Source organism: Danio rerio, chromosome 16, assembly GCF_052040795.2.
Source record: "Danio rerio strain M-AB ecotype USA chromosome 16, GRCz13ab, whole genome shotgun sequence".
Taxonomy (NCBI): Eukaryota; Metazoa; Chordata; class Actinopteri; order Cypriniformes; family Danionidae; genus Danio; species Danio rerio.
In genome coordinates this window covers 7,832,110-7,854,520 of record NC_141036.1, presented here as the reverse complement: position 1 = coordinate 7,854,520, position 22,411 = coordinate 7,832,110, and the positions used below count along the sequence as shown (strand labels likewise).

The 22,411-nt window shown below is 36.8% G+C and overlaps 1 long non-coding RNA gene across 4 annotated transcripts in view; it reads left to right on the top strand.

The window, feature by feature from the left end:
* Nucleotides 1-17,535, top strand: part of LOC137487875 (uncharacterized) — a 107,360-nt gene extending 89,825 nt beyond the window's left edge. Inside the window, exon 5 of one of the 4 annotated variants that reach the window (XR_015511019.1) lies at nt 16,249-17,535. This is a non-coding gene — a long non-coding RNA (uncharacterized LOC137487875). The remainder of the gene's footprint in view (nt 1-16,248) is intronic. The other 3 variants (XR_015511008.1, XR_015511014.1, XR_015511017.1) reach the window with 3 other exon arrangements.
* Nucleotides 17,536-22,411: the final 4,876 nt, after the last annotated feature.

Genomic DNA, 22,411 nt, shown 5'->3' with positions numbered 1-22,411 from the left:
TTTACACAGTGGGACGCACGCGCTCGTAAATAAGGAGAAGTGGCCGTGCGAGATGAAAGCTGCAGTCTGTTGTCTGTTCCCCGCCAACCTCTTATTAAAAGCCTTTTACATGTAAACAGTCCGGCTTGTAAAACACAAAGCGTACCCTTGCCTTTTAATTTTACCTGTTTTCCCCCTCATGCTCACTTATTTGCTTTTGTTCTTTCCTGATATTTGCTCATAGTAAGGTGCGGTAGACCCTTGCTCCTTTTTTTAAGTCCACAAAGACAAATGGGATTATAAATGATGTGCTTTTTGAGAACTTTCTTGATAGTCATCTGACAAATTTGCTAAGGAAATCGCTGACACTTGGTAAACAGGTTTTTGAAAGTAAAGAACTGTTTTGCATCTTGACTTTTTCACATGGTGCTGTAAATGTGGCATGGGAAGTGTCGTTTTTTTTCTTCTTCAGCTTTATGCAAAGGAGCTTTCTGCTACTGTTGAATATCAAATAGATATTATAAATACTTTTTTATGGCACTAACAAAATAATCCTGATAGTGATCTCTTGTTTTTTGTGTTTCTGGCACCGCATAAAACTTGTGTGAAAGAAGGGAACATTTCCGTTATTTCATTTTTTTTGGGTACGCAAATTAATCTGGGTATGAATATCAGCAATAAACTCTTTACTTAATACATTCATCATTTTATCTCTGTGACTCTGTGGTTCATTTGAGGATAGTAGTGTTTTATTCTATAGCTCTGCTAGAGTTGTAAATCTCATGTCATTTCAAATATGCCTTTCTTTTTTCTCCAGAACTCAAAGGAAGTTATGATAAAGCATTTTTTCAAATTGTTTTGACACCACAAAAAAAAAAAAAAAAAAAAAAATGGATGAGTGAAAACAAGAGTGAAACAAGGGTAAAAACCCACTGGTAATTTAATAAATAAACACAATTTAAAAAAAATGGCCAATCCTTTTGCATGATAAAATATTTATTCCTAGGCTGGGATCATTGAAGCTGCATGGAAATAGCAGTTTGAACCTTTAACCCTTCATATTGTGCTCAAGTAGAGAACCAAATACTAGTGTTTGGATACTGTGTGAGACAGAACTATTGTAGTGTACATTTAATTAGTGTATTAAATTATTAATTTAAAAAAAATAATTAAAAAATAATTAAAATTATTAAAATTATAGTGCATTGGATTAGTGTATTAAATTATTAATTATTGACACATTTTACAATCCTATACTATAAAAAAAATATCTGTTAATTAACAGTTTCCGTATTTTGAGATCCACAAGTGTTTTCTGTGTATTTACGGATGTGAATTTCATTATGAGAGCTTTAACTCTGCTCTGTTGATTTTTGATTTTGAAAATATAACTCTAGAGTTGAATAGGGACTTTTATTGACATTTTTTTGTTGTTTGAAATGATATCATGTATAATAAATAAAAAGTGAAATAATATATAGAGAAATAAGTCTGTAAAATATCAGAAAATGTACTGGCAGTGTGTTACAAAGGTATTTCTATCATAAAATACAAGACCCACCCATACAATCTATCATTTTAAATTATTAAAAATGTTCATAAAAGTCAAATTTTCAAGGTTAAAAGTTGTTGGAATAAAGATCAAGCTCCCAAAATGCAATTCAAAAGCAGAAATAAAATAATTTTAAAATAGTAAAAAAATAATTAATTAAAACACGAATAGAAAAAAAACCCTGCTAATTAACAGATTTTCTTTTTACATTGTAGTCCTTTATTTACAGTCAAAAATATATATTCCTTTGGAGAAGATGCTTATGTTTTGAGTGATTTACACATCCTGTAGTGTCTGTGACAATATTCAACTGAAGCAGAAACATCTTGAGTTATTTGAGATTAGCAAGAAGATTTATTCAGTCACAAATGTAAAGTCAAACTTTTTTTATTTTTTTTATTTCAATAATCTTCAATCAAAGTCTGGCCATCTGCTTCCACCTTTAGAGTAGCAGTCCTTCTTGACATCAACCTAAGGGCTTCCATAGCAGCTGTATATGAATATTCTTATCCACGGCCCTCCTACCATTAGTTTATAAGGAAATGATGAAGAAAAAAAAGCCTCACCCTCACTTTCATTTGAAAGTGCATCAACATACTGGAATAAAAGTCACAGCAATGTTCACAAATTCACAGAGACATTAACATTTTTTGAGTTACTTGTCCAATGACACAAGCACATTTTTCTTTCACTTGCCGAGATAAACCGAGACAAACATGCAAGCATTAAAATCTGCATGAGCCAGAAGTTGCTGTGACGTATTGCAGCATGCTTAAAAGGAATATTGAGTAGGGGGTGAGGCTTTCTTTTTGCACATCATCATATATTATTTACATAATGCTTTCAGCTTATTATAACAGCTCGTCACACAGTGATAAGCACAAGTTTTCCACATTCAAACCTAAGCGATTTTCACTGGCGTCAAGCAGAAGAGTATGCAATATCACTCCTAGACGTTAGATGGTGATACATAACTTTCAGCTTCCGACACCCGCTTGTAACACAGAAGCAGAGGAAGAGGTGCAGAAGGTTTTAACCAAGCGGCAACCTCCCGCTCTCCCTCAGGAAGCCAATACGGAAGTAACTAAAACTGCAATTCATCCGAAATTCCGCTAGTCCTGGCAGCTCCTAGCTCCAAAACAGAGCAAATTTCAATTGAGCCCACTGTTAGAATGGCAAACTTTACAGCAGAAAAAATGGTGTTTACAGCCTGCTACAAAAAAGATTTTGGTTAATACAGCTAATATTACCCTTCATGACAACTGTGAGGGGGGGTGAATTTTTTTATAACTCATCCGTTTTCTTTATACTAAGTTATATTATGTTTGCATAATTAAGGGCGTGGCCACTTGATTGACAGCTAGGTCTCGTTGTTCGCCGTCACGTCACCTCAGCTGAATCCTGCAGATTAGCCACTGAACTCGGCATATTTATCGTATTTCTGTGTTGTTTTATGTGGCTTTACACAGTCAACTGCCTTTTGGACTTGTTTCCCACAATTATTAGATGGCATGGCATGCTGAGTGCACTTAATTGTGCTCACAAACCATTCACGTGGCCTCCGTTTCCCATGTGAGTAAAGTTATATACTTATATACCATCTCTATACATGTATTTGTTTTATTTAAGATCATTTATCGTTTATATTTATATTTAGAGCTGACAGATTGATTAGCTGTAGGCTCTAGAACAGTCATCTGAAGCGTTGTCATACAGTGTTATGCTGGATTTCATCAATAGTCTTACATTAACTAACACAGACTATATCTGAAGTGTTTGGAAGTAATTCGCGTTTTTCTCCTGTTGAAAAACGTCATAAGAACAATGTTTAGTGGCTCAATGTATTACAGCAGTGTTTTAAAAGTCTAAACACTTTATTGATATAGTATACAACCAAGCACAAGTGGTCAGAATACAAACAAGTCACAGGTGATAAAGTATTAAGCGTTCTCCCAAAGTAAAGTGTCTGAACCAGGTCCAAGCTAAATGCCAGCATGCGTCTGTAGCTCCGCTCACTCTCCGCCTCTTTGCCCTTGTTTGGTATCCCGCCGTGGGTGTGATGACGCGCGAACAAAATGGTGACGGTTGGCCGCGCCTACTTGTAGCTTCTTTTGCGCTCTTTAGAAACCTATGGGTGACGTCACGGATACTACGTCCATATATTTTACAGTCTATGGTTTTAACGCGGCACGTCAAATAAAAAAAAACAAGCATGAGGCGTTTTTTTAAATGATGCTTTTGCGCCTGGCGTTTTGTGCGTTGGTGTGTATAATCACATTGACAACCTTTTTTTAGTCACGAGGCGTTAAACGTCAATGGAAAACGCGAGCGAAAAAATGTCTCAGTGTGCACTGGCCTTAAAGGTGCAGTAGGTGATCTGCTAAAAAGCTAACCGCTTAGCATATTAATTTTGGATGGCGGGGAGGGACTGTGATTCAAAGCCACACCCCCTAAAATCACGAGCGCACGCATTGCGTCACAACAGCCGACAGACAACCCACTAGTTCATGTCATTCGCCAGTTAGTTAGTGCCAGCGCCGTGCAGGAATTACATTTATTACTTGGCCACACTTACATGCTATTTCAGAGCGAATATTCAGAGTAGCATGGTAAACAGTATAGGAAGGCTGTCATTGTTCAAAAATGACCCAATGTGAATATAAAAGCAACTTCAGCTCAATAAAGCAGGTTAGGCGGAAAAGCGCTATTTACTGGTGTTTTGTTATTAAACTAAATATAAATCTACATTATAGATGCTGTCAAAGAATCTTATGAAACTGAAAATAATCACATAAATTTTTCACTGGGAGATTTCAGTGGCTGAACAACACGTCTGTGACTCCAATATTGATTTAGGAATTTTAAAGTTTCAATTCAGCATTTGATTTCTCATGACCGCGCGGCCGCTTTAAAGGGCCATGAAACCCCCTCGTTACAGCAGGGTGTTTTCACACCTCTACTTTGGAAAAAGTCAGAAAAGTGGGCGTGTTCAGCTCTGTTTAGGGGGGAGTGTCGGAGGAAGAAAAGAGGCTTGGTGTAGGAGTGTCTATTTGGGCGCGCTGAATTTCAGAGTCAAAACACACAACCACAGCGGACAATGTGACTGTGTTTACATGGACATCTGTAGTCAAATTATTTGCCAAATTATTAAATGGTGGACTTTAACTGCAGTTTGGCTCTTTCATTCAGGGAATTCATTCATGTCCCTCCCAACAAACGAGATATTTGATTTGAGGATCTGCTCTAAGCGTGTATTTTTCATGCAATGTTTGATACCGCACGGCGAATGAGAGAAAAAAAAACTCTGCATTTCCCGGAAACTTAGATGCACACGGCAGGTAGCGTCAAAAAGCCGTGTGTGTTATTCCGGTCACAAAATCCAACACAAGGTTATAGTTTGGTTGTAACTGTTAGTGCTAACTTGTTTACACTCGGTGCAATAGTTTGTTTGATACGAATAAAATAAAGAGCACTGGTCGCTCACTTACCAAATCTGTAGAGACAGGACAATCCACAGCAACTAAAGCCGCGTCTTTATTTAGAGGAGACTACAAGCGAATCCAGATCTCAGCGTTTGCAGATGAGAACAGCTCTCAGGTAAACAATGTTCCTCCTTAGACACGTAAGTTATTGTTGTCGCGCGTCGCGTACACTGTTAATCCACGCGTGAGTCTGCGCTCACACAGAGAGAAAATGAAAACAAAACTTAACGGCAGCAAACTATAAAAGCAACACTTCACGCTTGTTTTGCCAACACAACGTGGCGTCTCTGTCGTCTACACTCTGACAGCAATGAATATTAATGAAGTTGCACAATAGAGCACGCTGATTGGTTTGAACCAAGCCTTACTCATGCATTAATGCAACACACTGTAAGACGTAATAAGACTCACTCTGGCACAGACGTCCAGTCTGCACGCTGGAATACAACACTATTATGTCATGACCGTGATGCAGCTTCAAAAATTCGTTTCAAACCGGAAGTACGAATTTGCTTGAAATAACGCAAAAACAACCAATTTACACTTTTTAGTGAAATATAGGTGTCCTAATAGTGTTTTTAGCAGTGTGGGACACATATACGACTGTCAACAGCTCAAAAAATGTGTTTTGGTGTTTCGTGACCCTTTAAGAGCGAATTATACCCGCGCCTGGCTTTACAGTAATCGGCCCGAGCTTGGCTGTCCTTCGGCGCCTCCGGCTCCGACTGGGCATCAGCAAGCGGCCCGCAGCTCGCTCGCGCGCATGCCTTTGTGATGCAGACGGGCACGCACCAATGGAGGATCTGCATGAACAGATGCGCAGAAGTCGGAATCTACATTTGCTGACAGTCTGACCTGCCTATCGGAATTAAGGGAGATGGCGGTCCGACTCTATTTAATTGGATGAACATTTTTTTAGTTTTATGCTTTACCCAGAATATAAAAATACATATAAACACATTTAGGTCATTTACTGTAATCATTATTATTGGACTGTGAAGAGACTTTCAACCAGCACAACAAAAAATGTTTCTGAAGACAATCGCCTACTGCACTTTTAACCCTGAAAAAAAAAACGGCTATCCCAAAGGGACGTTTGTTCAGATGTAGCACATTTCTAGAGACAAATTACTAACATAAACCAACACACACACACACACACACACACACACACACCTACACACACACAGACACACACACACACACACACACACACACACACACGAGGACTCAGTATAGGTAGTGTGTTTATGTGTATGTTTGACCTATATAGGCATGAAAGGGAAAGCATCCATTGAATCTCACCTGCCCTGACCCATAACAGAAATCACCTCTCTTCATGAAAGCACTCAGTTTTCAGGCCTGGGGCCGAGAGACTTGCTTTGAAGTGACACTCTATCTATGTGTGTGTGTTGCAAGAGAGAGTGCGAGAGGTTATTCATGTGAGCACAAAAATACATTCTTACATCCTTTCTGAAAGAACAATATCTGAAGTCCAGGTAAGTGTCTTGTCAGAAGGTATACGTGAATGAGTGTGTATGTGTGTGTGTGTGGGAGGTTTAGGGCCCTTTTGTTAGAAGCTAATGAATGTACTTATGTGTGTGCGTGAGGTGATAGTAATCTGAGCCTTTCACACTCTCACACAGAATTGTTTTGTGGAGGAAAATGGAGGTTCTTCCTCCTGGTGACCTAGAGTTCACGGATCCCCTCTGATGTGTGTGGCACAATGCATGTGTGTGTGTGTTGGTATCTGCAGTGAGTTCAGCCTTTTGCTCAGGCATGATTAGCATGATTACTCGGTAATGGAGACAGTGAGGAACGGGGGGAAGGACACGTCACACCTGTCCTGAGGACAAGTGATCAGTTATATCAACTCTAAACTTCCAGGCTGGTATCTCTCTCTCTTTTGGTGTCTGTCTCCTCCGGATGTGCTGATAGGGATGAAGGAGATGGATGGATGAGGGTCAGGAGAATGAAAGAAGGAGGGAAGTGTGTTTCTTTGCTGACAGGAGAGTGATGCACGAATCCAGAGGAGAGGAAAACATCTCCACAAAAGTGTTTAGTTAAAACAATAATAAATGCATCAAAGTGTATATAGTTGTACATTTATACAGTTAAAATGAGCATTAATGAAGTGTAATACAGTGTATAAAGTGATGAAAAGTTGGCTTTGCTTAAAAAAAAGTAAGTAAAAATGTTACCTTAAAATGGTTAAGCAAATTAACTATGTGCATAATTATAAGGTCAACTTCATAGTCCCAAGTTAAAATGGGTTTACTACATGTAAAAGTAAAATTACTGATCGTGTTTTACAGTGTAGCTTCTTATGAATATTTATAATTAAGTTACAATTTTTTGTTTACATACATTTTACACTCCCCCGGCGTCCACCACCCCTCCTCCGGTACCGTTCATTATTATTTTTTAATATTTCCCATGTTTAACAGCGCAATGAACTATTCACAGTATGACTGATAACATTTTTTCTTCTGGAGAAAGTCTTATTTGTTTTATTTTGGCTAGAATAAAAGCAGTTTAAAAAAAAATTAAAAGCCATTTTAAGGTCAAAATTATTAGCCCCTTATTTTTTTCCCATTAGTCTAAAAAACAAACCATCGTTATACAATAACTTACCTAATTACTCTAACCTGCTTAGTTAACCTAATTAACCCAGTTGAGCCTTTAAATGTCACTTTAAGCTTAATAGAAGTATCTAATCAAATATTATGTAGTCATCATGGCAAAGATAAAATAAATCAGTTTTTAGAAATTAGTTAATAAAATTATTATGTTTAGAAATGTGTCTAAAAAAATCTCTCTGTTAAAACGAAATTGGGGAAAAAATAAACAGGAGGGGTAATAAATCAGGGGGGCTAAAAATTCTGACTTAAACTGTATATTCAGACAAGTTCAGAAATAAAAACCTCTAAATGCCATCTGAAATTTACCCTAAAATGAGCATTATTCTCAGCTTCCAATGCTTATGTTCAGCTTTTTTACTTTAAATGCAATGGAAAGAACTTACTCGTCACTATAAAAGTAACATTTCTGAGCCTACTAAATAATTTTAGAAGAAAATATCAAGCAGCATTTAGAGATTTATCTCAACTTTTTCAAAAATTCCTTTTGTTTAGCTCTTAGTTAGAAATTCACCAAGAAAACCTTTCAGAAGCCTTTCAGCTCTTGTAAACATTTGATCAAACTCTTATCTTCATTCGAAAACAACATTAGGCAGAAAAAAAAAAGTCATCATTACATCATTGCCAAGGAAAGTAAATTATGCACCAAATAACTAGATCAAATTATAAATATATATATATATATATATATATATATATATATATATATATATATATATATATATATATATATATATATATATATATATATATATTAGCCCCCTTAATTTTTTTTTTTCTTCTTTTTTTCTTCTTTCCCAAATGATGTTTAACAGAGCAAGGAAATTTTCACAGTATGTCTGATAATATTTTTTCTTCTGGAGAAAGTCTTATTTGTTTATTGCGGCTACAATAAAAGCTGTTCTTAATATTTTAAATACCATTTTAGGGAAAAAATATTAGCCCATCATTATACAATAACTTGCCTAATTACCCTAACCTGCCTAGTTAACCTAATTAACCTAGTTAAGCCTTTAAATGTCACTTTAAGCTGTATAGAAGTTTCTTGAAAAATATCTAGTTAAATATTATTTACTGTCATCATGGCAAAGATAAAATAAATCCATTATTAGAAATGAGTTAATAATACTAATATGTTTAGAAATGTGATGAAAAAATCTTCTCTCCATTAAACAGAAACTGGGGAAAAAATAAACAAGCAGTCTAATAATTCAAGGGGGCTAATAATTCTGTATACATTTTTCACCACTTTTCCACCTGATTTAATCACTTTTGTTCAGTTTTTAGTCAAAAATTCACAAAGAAACCTTTCAGTAGCCTTTCAGTTTTTATCTTGAAGGGAAAATATATATACCGTTGCTCCAAAAACACCAACCAAAATTAATTGTCAGAATAACCTCCTACTTTAATTATATTTTGTAATTAGATGTTATACATACATTTTCCACCTTACCTGATTTAATTCAAGAATACATCATAATTACATCATTGCCAAGGAAAGTAAATAAGACTATTATTCTAATGCACAGATTGCGCTGATTGCAATATTCCTGTACAAAATTTAGTCATTCTTATTCCTGTAGCAATCTTATTTTTGCATCATATGTTATTGCTAATTTTTTTTTGAGACACAGTGTATATTTATACATTTATAATTCAATATTACTTAAGTAAATACTATAAATTTTCCAAAAATATTGTTTTTATTTTTATAAACTTTCCAAAATTACATAATATTGATTTAAATATGATTTGAAGAGGAAGTCCAAAACGTTTTTTTTATTAAACATAAAATTGACTCACACTTACTAATATATATATATATATATTACATTGTATCCTTACATTAAACCAACAGTTTGTCTGTTTTGTAGCATTTTCGTTTCAAAAATAGTATTTTTAGAAGCATCTTGTCTAAATCAAAGAGAACGTTCTTGGTCTCAACTTGAACAAACTTTGAAAAACAAAGTCAAACTGTCTCCATTGTGTCTCCATTCTTCATGATGATCTGTGGACAAAAAAAAAAGCATGGATTTGAGTGCAACTTTCTTCATTTGTCTTCCTCCCAATGTGTGTGTTTGTGCAGTAGCTAAGTGTGTGTTAGTCGTCATGCAGAGATGAGTGTGTGTTCTGCTCTTATCTTAATGGAATCTGAGGGTGGCTGTTTGTTTAGCTGAGGGCTGGGGTGTGGTAGACTCCATTACAGGGCCTTTGTCATGCTAACCTGCGGCTCAGCGCTGCGCTCCCTGCCGGGCCGCAGCTCTTTTGTGCGCGCTGCTTTCTCAGCGGGACTGTCTACACTGCACGGCAGGAGCAGGCTGGGGGCCATCGTGCCCCTGCGTCAGGCCTAGGGTCTTGTGTGCTCTGCGGGGTCCCTCTGATTAGCAGCCTCTCGACCTGCCCCTGTCCCCTGGCTCTCAGCGTCCACGTCTCCTCCTTTAGTACTTGGGCCATCCGTCACACGCCCCACTTTATCCTCAGGTCTGCTTCTCTCTCTCTCCTGCCGCTCCAGTGTTTGGGGTCGCTCCGTATATAGAGAGCGAGAGCTTTTCTCAGACTAATTTGAGCGATTTAGGGATAAGGATTTGCGTTTGGCTGGATGGGATGATGTGCCATTTGGTGCACCCCAATCCCCCTCCTAATTCCACCTACTTAATAAAGTACGAAAAAAAACTCATCAGGATTTGCTGAAGAAACAGTGTATTAGGCTTCAAGACAACAGAATAGATACAGACGTCCTGTTAAAAAAAACTGAACAGGCTCGATTTCACCCCAAAATTTCCCTCAAAATTCTCTTTTGAAATAAACTTTTAGGACATTTTAAATGCATTTCCAAATGTTATTTAGTAAACAAAACAAAAACTATTAATAATAAAGATACAAAGACAGTTGTAGCTCAAATTAATAGACCCTCTGTAATATTTTATTTTTTAAAAAAAGGGTACTGAAACTGAACAGGGTTCGATTTCATTTCCAATTTCCCCTCCAAATTCTCTTTTTAAACAAACTTTTAGGACATTTCAAATTGATTTCCAAATGTTTTTAGTACATGAAACAAGAACTATTAATAAAGACAGGGGTATAGTTGAAGGTCAAATTATCATCCCCACTGTGAAATTTTAAGTATTTTCAAAATACGAGTATTAAAACTGCACAGGGTGTGATTTCACTCCCAAATCTTCCTCCAAACTTTTTTTTTTTAAATTTTAGGTCATTTTAAAAACATTTCAAAATCTTCTTTGTACACAAAACAAGAATTATTTTAAGAATTATTAAAAAAATAAAGATAGAAAGACAATTGAAGGTCAAATTATCATCCCCACAACTTTAATTATTTTCAAAATGTGAGTACTGAAACTGGACAGGATTCGATTTGACCTCCAAATTTCCCTCCAAATTATCTTTTTAAACAAACTTTTAGGACATTTTAAACACATTTGCAAATGTTCTTTAGTAGATGAAGCAGTTGAAGGCCAAATTATCATCCCCACTGTGAAATTTGTATTATTTTCAAGTACTGAAACTGGACAGGGTCTGATTTCACCCCCAAATTTCCCTCCAAATTCTCATTTAAAACAAACTTTTCGAAAATGTTTTAATCAATTTCCAAATGTTCTTTAGTACATGAAACAAGAACTATTAATAAAGATAGGGGTATAGTTGAAGGTCAAATTATTATCCCCACTGTGAAATTTTAATTATTTTCAAAATATGAGTACTGGAACAGGGTCCTATTTCACCCCCGGAATTTCCCTCCAAACTCTTTTTTAAAACAAACCTTAAGGACATTATAACACATTTCAAATGTTGTTTAGTAGATGAAACAAGAACTTTTAATTAAGATAGAAGTACAGTTAAAGGTCAAATTATTAGCCCCACAGTGAAATGTAAATTATTTTCAAGAACTGAAACTGAACAGGGTTTGATTTCACCTCTTTTTAAACAAACTTTTAGGACATTTTAAATTAATTTCCAAATGTTCTATAGTACATGAAACAAGAACCATTAATAAAGACAGGGTATAGTTGAAGATCAAATTTTCATCCCCGCTGTGAAATTTTAAGTATTTTCAAAATACGAGAACTAAAATTGGACAGGGTGCGATTTTACCCCCAAATTTCCCTCCAAAATCTTTTTTTTTTTTTAATTTTAGGACATTTTAAATGCATTTCCAAATCTTCTTTTGTACACACAACAAGAACTATTAATAAAGATAGAGGTATAGTTGAAGATCAAATTATTATCCCCACTGTAAAGCTTAAATTATTTTCAAAATATGAGTACTGAAACTGGACATGGTCCGATTTCACCCCCTAAATTTCCATGCAAACCATCTTTTAAAACAATCCTTTAGGACATTTTAAACATTTTCAAATGTTGTTTAGTATATGTAGCAAAACTTTTAATTAAGATAGGAATCCAGTTGAAGGCCAAATTATTATCCCCACTAAAAAAACTTTAATTATTTTCAAAATACGAGTACTGAAACTGAACAGGGTCTAAATTCACCTCCAAATTTCCTTCCAAACAGAGTAGTTTGTGAAGAAAATATTCGCTTTTCCTCCATTGATTAAATGTGTTGTGTTAATTATAATGAGAGGTGCGGTCTTAAGCTCGGCTGGACCGAGGGGGCAGATTTGAGGGGGATTTGAGCGGCTGCAGACACTAAAACATATGTCTCTCTGGAGGAGGCCACAACGCTAATTTAAGAACAGTAGCACATCCCTCATCAGAGCCCTTTATGACGACCCACAGGCAAAGAGCCCGAGAGAAAGGCCAGAAAAGAGAAAGAGAGAGAAACCGTTAACACATTTTGTCTCAAGGGTAAAAACCACCATTGTTCGATTCTTATTTATAATAGGTTGGTACTGTCTGGTAAAGTGTGTGAGATCAGTAATACTTGCTTAAGTTTAGCCACTTCAGGAGAAAAAAATGTGATCTTTTTATTGACTGGGATCAACCACAACATTTCACAACCTGTTAACCATATGTCCTAATTCCTTGAAGTTATTCCCAACCAAACTGATATGCAAATAGTTCACTCAGAAATGAAAATTCTGCCATCATTTACTCATCATTTACTCATCTTTCACTTGTTCAAAACCTATTAGAGTTTCGCTCTTTAGTTGAACATATTAGAACCTATTGATTTCATAGTATTTTTTCAACTATTTAAATATACAGTGGGGGGAAGTGTTTAATACTTTAGATTAAAGGCTTTTTTGGTGATGGCAGCTTAAAGAAAAGCTTAAAAGTTTTTCACAGACTTCTAGACGTCTATCAAATTTGAGCTTTATTTTGTATTTCTTATTGGATTCGAGTCAGGTGATTGGCTGGGCCATTCTACAACTTGATTTTCTTTCTCTGAAAGGTGAGTGGGTTTGACCTGACCTGTTGGTGGAACAATCTTTTTGTCTCCTTATGCGTCAGACACCCTAAAAATACCCCAAACTTCTTGGAAAAATTTACACAAATCTGAGTGTGCTGCACATAGGTGAGTGGGCTTGACAAACCACCTGTAGGAAACAATTTTAAGACACACTTCTACTCTCAGTATGGACACAATGTCTTATTAACGGTCAATACTTCAGGAAAAACATCTTACAATTCTTAATCTGCTTTATTCTAGTAAGTGGGTTTGAAAAACCACCTGTAGGTGACACACTCTTTTGTTCTCTGTATACACCAGACACCTTATAAGCACTTTATACTTGGAGATCATTATGCAATTCTGAGTGTGCTCCACACTGGTGAGTGAACTTGGCAAACCACCAATAGGACACATTTTCTCCTCTGTACAGTATATGCACTATACAATCTCTTATGAACGCTCTAAATCAGGGGTGGGTAGCTCGGTCCTGGAGGGCCGGTGTCCTGCATAGTTCAGTTCCAACACTAATCAAACACACTTGAACATATTAATCAGTGTCTTCAAGATCACTAGAAATCTATTAACAGGTTTGTTTGATTAGAGTTGGAGCTAAACTTTGCAGGACACCGGCCCTCCAGGACCGAGTTTGCCCACCCCTGCTCTAAATGCTATAAAGTATACTTCTAGAAAAACATTTTACAAATCTTAGTCTACTTTACCCAGGTGATTGGATTTGACAAACCACCTGTAGGTGGTACACTTTTAGGACAAACTTCTTCTCTCAATATGGATAACACAATCTTTTATTAACGCTCTATACTTCTGGAAGAAACATCTTGCAATTCTTAAGAAGCGTTTCCACAGCACACGACATTTGGACACGACTGTTGGAATACGCCCTCTTGTGGCAGTCGCACAGAAACTCATGGACCGCTAACACTTTTGGAGAAAACATTCAAAAATTTTTTTTATTTTTTATTACTTATTTATGAATGTCATTTTTTAGATAGATTTTTGCAATAGAAAAAATCCAAAAAAAAATAAAACCACAAAAAAAACTTCTATTTCTCATTTTGCTCGCTCGGGCCTTGGACAACACTAGAATACAATCACATCCGGTTGGCTAGTCACATACGGCCTTGTCACAGTAGCAGCATTATATCAGATCGGAACTCCACGCAGCTCCCTGACTACTCTCCATTGGTAAGAATGACTTACGGTCTGTTGTTTGTCGTGTATAGTAGAAAAACGGCTTTAGTGTGCTTCACAGATGAGTGGGTTTGACAAACCAATAGTAGGTGGCACATTTTTTTGCTCTCCGTATGCACCAAACACCTCCTAAACACCCCATACTTTTTGGAAAACATTAGAAAATTGCTCCACACAGGTGAGTGAGCTTGACAAACCACCTGTAGAACACCTGTAGAATCTCCTTTCTGTATGCTTGGAGAGAGAAATAACCCTGTCTACTAGTAAATTAGCATTTATATATTGATGTTCTCTATTGATTTGAAGGCCTTCTTCTACCCTCACTTGTACGTCATTTTAGTTAAAGTGTCTGGTACATGAATACATGTAAATTCATCCAAATGCACTTCTTTTAAATATTTATATCACCGGCCACTGTGGCTAGTAGTTTTCTAACGTTACAACGTTATCGCCATTTTCACTAGCCATAATTTTGTTCTTGAATAACTATATTTTACATGCATAAATTTGACTTTGACATGCTAAAATACTTTATTTAAAGTTTGTGTTTTGTCCACATGCCTCCTTATTCATTTCACTTTTTGTGTGTCGTGTATGAGCTTGCTCAATGAGCATGAGCAAATGGGTCATGGTTTCATAGTGTTATATTGCAATCAGTTTTTATTTCACATGACTTTTCAGAGCTCAAAATTAAGGATTTACCAAATTTATCTCTGACTATACTTTTTATTTAGGAAAACATTTCTTAAAAAACAAAGAAAACAATTGACTTTTAAAAATAAGTATTGTCGTGTATATAAGACTATGCACAGAAGTCTGTTCTGGCTAAAGGTCACATAAATGGAAATATATACATATATATATATTATATTATATATAATATTATTATAATATTATAAATATATTATTTATTGCTTTAATGGTAGATGAATTAATCTCCCATTAAAGAAATATTGTAAAAAAAAAAAATATTAAACCACATTAACAAAAATAAAAGCAAATTACATGCACACGGTTAACGTTTGACCCATTAGACCCATCTGTTCAAAGTGAAAGCAACTGGTGCTGCTTACAAAAAGACAAATTTGGAGTGCTTTGCAGAAACGGTTGCTTCACGAAAAGAAATGGGAATGCGCACGCGTTTTAAACAGTCGAGCGCATCACCTCAGCAGTTAGCGCGAGTGATTATCCTCTCATTCGGTATTCACCTGCTTTCTTCTGCTTGCGCGAAAACAATTATTTTTGTTAGTCGTGCTGCTTCTAGATTCTAAGATCACATTTGCATGCATATTGGGTCATCCTTATTGTCGAACCTTACTTTAAAAAAAAAACTACAATTTAAAAATAATTTTCAACCAGCCAAAGTGGCTAGAGGTGGTGTCTGTAACCCGCCAAAGCTGAAACCTACTCGCATTTGGCCAGTTGGTGGGTGTTAAAGTAAAGCCCTGTATATATATATATATATATATATATATATATATATATATATATATATATATATATATATATATATATATATATTTTTTTTTTTTATTTATTTATTTATTTATTTATTTTTCAGATTTTAAGAGCTCTCATTACTAATTGCGGTTTTTTAATTTTTTAAAAAAATTTGGTGAATCCGCAAACATGTTGACCCTAGATGTCCATAACACATTGTTTGTTCTCGTAATCTGCTGGTGGAGTCATTAGGAGAGCCGGCGGGGTCAGTTCTGGCTTAGCGGCAGTGGAATATTAACTCATTCTCCTGGGCTGTAATTGCAGCAAACTTCCACTGTTTTGAATGGGTGGAGTCGATTGCCTTTGTTTGCCGCTCTCTGGGCAGCTGCCCTCGTCGCAGTCTTTTACTCTTTTACAACTTCTCTGGTATTTACAGTGGAGCCACTCAATGCAATCACCCCATTCACTTTGCCACTCTCACCCCTCTTATCTTCCCTCTCTTTGTTTGAGCGTCGATTTCAACATTTCTCTCTCCCTCTCTTTCCCCTCTGTTTTTCTCGCTGTTTCTCTCTTCAGGGCAAGTATTCGGCTTTATGGGGAGCTGCCTTGCGTCCCGCTGGGCCAACAGCTTGCCCCAGTCTGTGTCCACCTTGTCCTGGAGGTCTGTGATTGTCTGCCACTAATTGGGAAGAGTCTTTACTGCTGCCACGGGTCGACGTAACTCGTCCATCGTTCATCCGTCAATCAATACATCCATCAATGAGTAATCCAGCAATCAATCACTCCGGCTGCTCACATTCACTCACACAACAGACATGCTATAATTTTCTGTCTGGCATTTCATAAGTGGGATGTTTTGCATAGTGGTCTGCTTACATGGAGAATCTTGCTGGTCCAGTGCTGCAAAAAAATACGTAATTAGAGTTTTCTCTTTCAAAGCCGAGACATCCTGTCTGTCTGAGCTCCGGCGACCATCGACACAGACAAACTTCTTCCAGAATGGTGTTAGACACTTCCTGTGTGTGTTTAGATGCTTGAGGACAGGAATAGTTAATGTTAAATAGATGGTTATGACTTTTTATTTATACACCGTAAAAAATGTAATGGCAAAAAGTCAAGGCAACAAAATGTTTTAAGTTGGTTTAACTTGTTGTAATAAGTTAATCAGCTTTCAGCATTTTTTTTAAAGTTATACAAAGATTAACATAATATGTTTAGTCAGTTTGATTGCTGTAAGTTGAGATGACTAGAAAAATCATTTGATTCAACTAAAAACTTTAAGGCAGCAAGATTCTTTTGCTGTGTATTTACATTTTTATTTATTGATATTTATTTTTATGCATTTGGCAGATGCTTTTATACTATGCGACTTACACTGCATCAAAGGTAGCAGTTGCACTTTTAAGTCTCTTAAAAATTCTTTTCTTGTTAATTTGTGTTGCAAGTGGAATTTTTAATCTCACAATTGTCACTTTTTTTCTCACAACCAAAGTTTCTATATCCCAATTTAGTGTGTAAATGTTGAGTTTATGGGCCTATCATACACCCGGCGCAGTGTGGCGCAAGACGTGGCGCAGTAGTCTTTTGGTAGTTTCAGCTTGGCGCAAGAGTCGTTTTGAGGCGTTGCGCTGCGCTGTTTAAATAGCAAATGCATTAGCGCTCATTTGTGCGCCCATAGGCGTTCTGGTCTAAAAAGTAAGGCGTTCTAAGGCGGACCGCTGGCGCGTTGCTATTTTGAGAAACTATAATAGAATTTTCATTAGACCAAAACTAACCCGGTCTAAACTCCGGCGCAGAGTTGCGCCTCGCTTACGCACTGCTTAATACGCACAAGAGAGCAATAGGCAAATATCTTTACATATGAAAAAATTGAAATATTAAGGATATATATAGGATATAATAGATATAGATTATAAATATAAAGGATTAAAATATTACAAAACATATTATTTTCTAGCCTACATATATATAAAAAATCACTGCTTTTATGTCTTCTTCATCTCGGGAGGCTTTTTCAGTTCATTCATAACAATTTGCTTTTGTATAATGTTATTATTATTAGCAGTATTATTTATTATATACATATTTATATTTGTTTTATTAAAAACAAGCTTACATTTGCCCACCTGTCAGGTTTTAGACCATATGGGGCATGGCAGGTGTATTTGGAAATAACTCAGTATTTTGACCACACTTGGTCATTATTGTTCATTTATTCGTTTGCTAGAAATTAGAACTGAATTTAGAAATATTTTTGAAACAAATCTTTGCGCTTAACAAATGAAATTAATTATTTATAGGCTAATTGATGTCTGTGCGTAAAGGTTTCCCTATCCAAGAGCGAAAGTGAAAGTAGATCATTTATCTCTAAGTCTCACGCAGATGCTCTGTTTAACAGTTTTCTGTTAAAAAAACTGTCAACTGTTAACTGTTAGCTTGTGAAATGCTCATTTTTTCCACTTAGACTTACTTTGCGTCCTGTAAATAGCGAATGCGCTCTTGGCGCGACGCAGCTGGGTCTTAAAGGCAATGGGAGATGAGACTATAATTGGTTTATTCTCAAAACACACCTATAACTCATTAAGAAAATAAACTCAACCCTTTTAGACCATGCGCCTTGGCGCAAGGCAGATTTCCCATCCTTAAATAAGCAAAAATGCGTCCTGACACGCCCTGAAAGCGTTTGCGCCCTGCGTTTTGCGCTCTGCGCATGAACCGTCAAAATAGAGTCCTATATCTCCACATTTTACAAGTCTGTGAAAACGACAAAATTGTGAGTAATATCGTCTGAACTGTGAGAAACTACAAACTCACGGTTGTGATAAATTAAGTAGCACTTGTAAGAAATAATGTACAAAATGTAAACTCAAATACTATTTTTATGCAATTCCATCGCAATTCATAATTTAAAGTTTATCTTAGGTTATCTTTAGGTGGTTATCAGAACATTGAGTTAACATCTGCCAAGTTGCAATTCTTCACAGTATGTCTGATAATATTTTTTACAGTTTTAAAGTCAAAATGATTAGCCCCTTTAAGCTATATATTTTTTCGATAATCTACAGAACACTTGAGTGACAACTAGGTCTCGCTGGTCCTCTGCTGATTCTGGCTGATTAGCTGCTGAACTCATATGTATCGTATTATTGTTTTGTTTTATGTGGCTTTATAAAGTCGATTGCCTTTTGGGATTATTTCCCACAATTATCAGCTAATATGGCATGCTGTGTGCACTTAATTGTGTTCATAAACCATTCAAGTGGACTCCATTTCCCAGATGAGTGAAATTATACACCTGTATACAATTTCTCATTCATTCATTTTCTTGTCGGCTTAGTCCCTTTATTAATCCGGGGTCGCTACAGCGGAATGAACCGCCAACTTATCCAGCACATTATTTCGCAGCGGATGCCCTTCCAGCCGCAAGCCATCTCTGGGAAACATTTGTAGCTGTATTGGGCGATGCAGTAGTGTAGTAGGTAGTGCTGTCGCCGACACCAAGAAGGCCACTGGTTCAAGCCACGGCTAGGTCAGTTGTTGTTTTTGAGTTTGCATTTTCTCCCTGTGTTCGCGTGGTTTTTTCTCCGGTTGCTCCGGTTTCCCCCACAGCCCAAAGACATGTGGTACAGGTGAATTGGGTAGGCTAAATTGTCTATAGTGTATGAGTGTGAATGGATGTTTCCCGGAGATGGGTTGCAGCTGGAAGGGCATCCACTGAGTAAAAACAAGTGCTGGATGAGTTGGCGGTTCATTCCGCTTTGGCGACCCTTGGATTAATAAAGGGACTAAGCCGAAAAGAATATGAATGATTAGCTGTAGGCTCTAGAACAGTCATTTGAAACGTTGTCATTATGCCTGGATTTCATCAATATATGTATATATGACTATATTTAAAGTATTTGGAAGTAATTCACGTTTTCATCCTGTAGAAAAACGTCCTAAGAACAATGTTTAGTGACTCGATGTGTGTTTTTATATAGTATACAGCCAAGCATATGTGGTCAGAACACAAACGAGTCACAGGTAATGAAGTATTAAGTGTTTCTCCTTAACAAAAATGCTAGCAGGAGTCTGTAGCTCCAGTGACGCTCCACCTTTGGTTACCCCCAGTCGGTGCGATGAGGATCAAAATATCGACGGTGGGCCACGTCTACTTGTAGTTTCATTTGCGCTCTTCAAAAACCTATCGGTGACATCACGGATACTACGCCCATATCTTTTACAGTCCATGGTTCAGACTTTGATAGAAGATTACCAAAACAAACCTTTTTTTCTTAGTGGTTTAACTTGCATGGATTCATTCTTCACCTAAAGAATAACAATGTGAATAACAGTATACAACGCAAATTTGACTTGAAGTTAATGAGAGATGAAGCATTGCAATCTTAAACTGTGCCTATTGGTTATTCAGGTTCACAAAAACAGTCTGATGGTGTCAATTCTTCATTGTAGGCTGTGTTAACAGTGAAAATCATACAACTTTTAAATAACAAATAATTCCAGGTTTTTTATTTTTCATTTTGAGTTGAACTGTTTCTTACAAAGAGTTATACGTTAGATTAAAAAAAAGGAAACACCTCTGACCTCTTGGTCTAATGAGATGTGGACAGGAAATGCCAGAAGAAGTAACAAGTGCTAGATATTATCACAGGAGGACACAAACAACAAGCGTGGGAACAAGATGCCAAAAGTCTCTGAACCTCAAAGAAAGTTATGGTAATGGTAGTGACTCATTCATGGCACACCCTTTTCTCCACAAGCTTCACTTTTCGCAGTGTTTTTTAATGATGTGGCCCCCCGTCCACCCCCAACCTCCCACCTTCAGCCCTCTACAGTACCTCTCCATGCTCAGGCCCTCAGGTGCGCCTTCAGGCCCCTGCTGGATGAACGGTCTTATCTGATTTTTCAGAGTTTGTCACGCCACCCCCCTCATTTCTCCTCTCCTCGGTTGCTCCATTAGTTTTGGGATTTGTTTGGAGAGCAGGCTCTGTTCATTTCCTACTCTATGCAAACAAATTGACACCTCATTTATTGAAATTAGAGATGAAAGGAACGCACTTTAATAAATGATCTCCCTCTTTGCGGTCCGGAGATATGCCACATTGTTTGCATATATTTCACTAAACAAATCTGTCCAGGTGAACGCTGTGAAAATAATACAAACGAATGGAAATGAAAAACAAACAGCGCAGGTTCGTTTTTAAGGTCATCACACATTTATTGATTTTTCACACTCTGTAACTCACATCACACCTGTAATTTGCATTGTATTTTTAATAAGCATTATCAAACTGTTTAATGGTGTATTTTGGGTAACAATTTACCATGAGGTTGGTTAACATAAGTAAAGCAATATCTGCAAATTAACATTTGTACATTAGGACTGTGCGATTTGGGGAAAATAATCATATTGCGATTTTTCTAAAACAGATATTTTCATTTGATTTGCAATTTGACAGTTCAATAGTCTGCTGAGTAGCTGCTAAAATGCAGTGAGTGTTAAAAAAGGAACTGAAAAGACTAGGGATGCAACGGTATCAGAATTTCACGGTACGGTAATACCTCGGTATGAATGTCACGGTATGGTATTTATTGAATCATTTACAGGAAAAAACAAAACTTATGAAAATACTCCAAAAAAGTGCCAAAAGTGTCAATGACATACAAATTAGCCATCTATCTGTAAGCTTTGAAACAGGAACTTCAATTTTAATAACAAAAAAATATTAAACCATGTAAAAAAATAAAGTTTTTAATTTAGTAGTGTTGAAAACTCATCACATTCAACATTTAATCACTCACTCACTTAGATAGAGATGGGTTTAAAGGAAAATTATCATATAAATATAATCTGGTAAAAGCTGGTATCTCTGGGCATTTACAATGTCCCCTGCAACAGAAAAAAACTCCTCTCATTTGGGACTGATGTTTCTGGGACAAGAGAGATATGACTTGGCCCAGGTTGACAGCAGTGGGTAACGTTGTGCATTGTCTTTCCCCCACTTGAGAGGACAAACCATGGGTAAGATAGAGGTCTCATGTCTGCATTAATCTGAACAGTGTGCTGACAACAGCGCTATTCAGTACGCGCGCGACAACACAGCTGATAAGAACTCGCGCGACAACACAGCTGATAAGAACTCGCGCGACAACACAGCTGATAAGAACTCGCGCGACAACACCGCTATTCAGTACGCGCGCGACAACACAGCTGATAAGAACTCGCACGACAACACCGCTATTCAGTACGCGCGCGGTGACAACACCCGCTTTAGAGTTTTACAGCTCTTTTTCATCCCCGCTTCTAGCAGCACACTCCATTTCCGCATTAATGGATCTGTAGCGACAACAGACCGCAAGGGATGATGGTCAAGCATGGGCTGATGGGAATTGTAGTTTTCGCTACCTCCCGTTCGCTTCATTCGCCTGAGCAAATTTTCTCAGAAGACCTATAGTTTTACCGAGTCATGCGACTTCGGTAATATCGAGAAAAATTAATATTGCGGTATGACGGTATTTACAATACCGTTACATCCCTAGAAAAGACATTAACTAACTTGTTTCTAAATGTTCAGAAATTAAACACTAATTTTTCTCTAGAGCATATAGAGCATGTTCGTGTCGTCGAAGTGTAACAGCTGCAAACAACTCTTAAATTGTACTATGCGGTTGCCAGGGATAGGCAGTATTTATTCCTATAGTATTTTGTAATTTGTACTTTATGGGGTTTATGAAAACG